Genomic DNA, 3,609 nt, shown 5'->3' with positions numbered 1-3,609 from the left:
GATCCCCTATGTCTCACCCACACTCTCGGGGATTCCCTATCTCTCACCCACACTCTCGGGGATTCACGATCTCTCACCCACACTCTCGGGGATTCCCTATCTCTCAGCCACACTCTCGGGGATTCCCTATCTCTCACACACACTCGGGGACACACTGGGATTCCCTATCTCTCACACACTCTCTGGGATTCCCTATCTCTCACACACTCTCTGGGATTCCCTATCTCTCACAGACTCTCTTGGATTCCCTATCTCTCTCACACACTCGGAAACTCTCTGGGATTCCCTATCTCTCACACACCTCGGGGATTCCCTATCTCTCACCCACACTCGGGGATTCCCTATCTCTCACCCACACTCGGGGATTCCCTATCTCTCACCCACACTGTCGGGGATTCCCTATCTCTCACCCACACTCGGGGATTCCCTATCTCTGACCCACACTCTCGGGGATTCCCTATCTCTCACACACACTCTCGGGGATTACCTATCTCTCACACACACTCTCGGGGATTCCCTATCTCTCACCCACACTCTCGGGGATTCCCTATCTCTCACCCACACTCTCGGGGATTCCCTATCTCTCACACACACTCTCGGGGACTCCCTATCTCTCACCCACACTCTCAGGGATTCCCTACCTCTCACCCAACTCTCGGGGATTCACTATCTCTCACCTACACTCTCGGGGATTCCCTATCTCTCACACACTCTCTGGGATTCCCTATCGCTCACTCACACTCGGGGACACACTGGGATTCCCTATCACTCAGCCACATTCTGGGATCCCCTATCTCTCATCCACACTCGGGGACACTCGGGGATTCCCTATCTCTCACACACTCTCTGGGATTCCCTATCTCTCACACACTCTCTGGGATTCCCTATCTCTCACACACACTCTTGGATTCCCTATCTCTCTCACACACTCGGAAAATCTCTGGGATTCCCTATCTCTCACGCACACTCGGGGACTCTCTGGGATTCCCTATCTCTCACGCACACTCGGGTACTCTCTGGGATTCCCTATCTCTCACACTCGGGGACTCTCTGGGATTTCCTATCTCTCACTCTTGGGGACTCTCTGGAATTCCCTCTCTCTCACACTCACACTCTGGGATTCCCTCTCTCTCACACTCACACTCTGGGATTCCCTCTCTCTCACACACTCTGGGATTCCCTCTCTCACCCACACTCTGGAATTCCCTCTCTCTCACACACTCTGGGATTCGCTCTCTCTCACACACTCTGGGATTCCCTATCTCTCACACACCTCTGGGATTCCCTATCTCTCACACACCTCGGGGATTCCCTATCTCTCACCCACATTCTGGGATTCCCAATCTCTCACCCACATTCTGGGATTTCCAATCTCTCACCCACATTCTGGGATTCCCTATCTCTCATACACCTCGGGGATTCCCTTTCTCTCACACACACTCGGGAACCCTCGGGGATTCCCTATCTCTCACACACCTTGGGGATTCCCTATCTCTCACACACACTCGGTGATTCCCTATCTCTCACACACACTCGGGAACTCTCAGGGATTCCCTATCTCTCACCCACATTCTGGGATTCCCTATATCTCACACACACACTGGCATTCCCTATGTCTCACACACCTCGGGGATTCCTTAACTCTCACGCACACTCGGGAACTCTCTGGGATTCCCTATCTCTCACACACACTCTGGGACACTCTGGGATTCCCTATCTCTCACCCACATTCTGGAATTCCCTATCTCTCACCCACACTCTGGGATTCCCTATCTCTCACCCACATTCTGGGATTCCCTATCTCTCACCCACACTCTGGGATTCCCGATCTCTCACCCACACTCTGGGATTCTCTATCTCTCACCCACATTCTGGGATCCCCTTTCTCTCACCCACACTCGGGGACCTCTGGGATTCCCTATCTCTCACCCACACTCGGGGATTCCCTATCTCTCACCCACACTCGGGGACACTCGGGGACTCCCTATCTCCCACCCAATCTCGGGGATTCACTAACTCTCACCCACACTCGGGGACCCTCGGGGATTCCCTATCTCTCACCCACACTCGGGGGTGCCCTATCTCTCACCCACACTCGGGGATTCCCTATCTCTCATCCACATTCTGGGATTCCCTATCTCTCACCCACATTCAGGGATTCCCTATCTCTCACACACTCTCTGGGATTCCCTATCTCTCACCCACTCTCTGGGATTCCTTATCTCTCACCCACACTCTTGGACTCCCTATCTCTCACCCACACTCTGGAATTCCCTATCTCTCACCCACACTCGGGGACACTCTGGGATTCCCTATCTCTCACACACAGTCTGGGATCCCCTATGTCTCATCCACACTCGTGGAAACTCGGGGATTCCCTATCTCTCACCCACACTCGGGGATTCCCTATCTCTCACACACTCTCTTGGATTCCCCAACTTTCACACACACTCGGGGACACACTGGGATTCCCTATCTCTCACCCACATTCTGGGATTCCCTATCTCTCATCCACACTCGGGGACACTCGGTGATTCCCTATCTCTCACCCACTCTCTGGGGTTCCCTATCTCTCACCCACTCTCTGGGATTCCCTATCTCTCACCCACCCTCTGGGATTCCCTATCTCTCACCCACTCTCTGGGATTCCCTATCTCTCACCCACTCTCTGGGATTCCCTATCTCTCACCCACATTCTGGGATTCCCTATCACACACACACTCTCTGGGATTCCCTATCTCTCACACACTTTCTGGGATTCCCTATCTCTCACACACTCTCTGGGATTCCCTATCTCTTACACACACTTTGGGACTCCCTATCTCTCACCCACATTCTGGTATCCCCTATGTCTCATCCACACTCTGGGACACTCGGGGATTCCCTATCTCTCACCCACACTCGGGAATTCTCTATCTCTCACCCACACTCGCGGATTCCATATCTCTCACCCACACTCGGTGATTCCCTATCTCTCACCCACACTCGGGGATTCGCTATCTCTCACCCACACTCGGGGATTCACTATCTCTCACATACTCTCTGGGATTCCCTATCTCTCACACACACTCGGGGACACACTGGGATTCCCTATCTCTCACCCACATTCTGGTATCCCGTATCTTCATCCACACTCGGGGACACTCGGAGATTCCCTATCTCTCTCACACACTCGGAAACACTCTGGGATTCCCTCTCTCTCACACTCACACTCTGGGATTCCCTCTCTCACACACACTCTGGGATTCCCTATCTCTCACCCACACTCGGGGATTCCCTATCTCTCACCCACCCTTGGGATTCCCTATCTCTCACCCACACTCGGGGGTTCCCTATCTCTCAGACACACTCGGAAACTCTCTGGGATTCCCTCTCTCTCACACTCACACTCTGGGATTCCCTCTCTCACACACACTCTGGGATTCCCACTCTCACACACACTCTGGGATTCCCGCTCTCACACACACTCTGGGATTCCCTATCTCTGACCCACACTCGGGGATTCCCTATCTCTCACCCACACTCGGGGATACCCTATCTCTCACCCACACTCGGGGATTCCCTATCTCTCACAAACACTCGGAAACTCTCTGGGATTCCCTCTCTCTC

This window comes from Chiloscyllium plagiosum, unplaced genomic scaffold (genome assembly GCF_004010195.1).
Source record: "Chiloscyllium plagiosum isolate BGI_BamShark_2017 unplaced genomic scaffold, ASM401019v2 scaf_12794, whole genome shotgun sequence".
In the NCBI taxonomy this organism is placed as follows: domain Eukaryota; kingdom Metazoa; phylum Chordata; class Chondrichthyes; order Orectolobiformes; family Hemiscylliidae; genus Chiloscyllium; species Chiloscyllium plagiosum.
The sequence above is the reverse complement of the archived record's forward strand: the minus strand, read 5'-3'. Positions refer to the sequence as shown.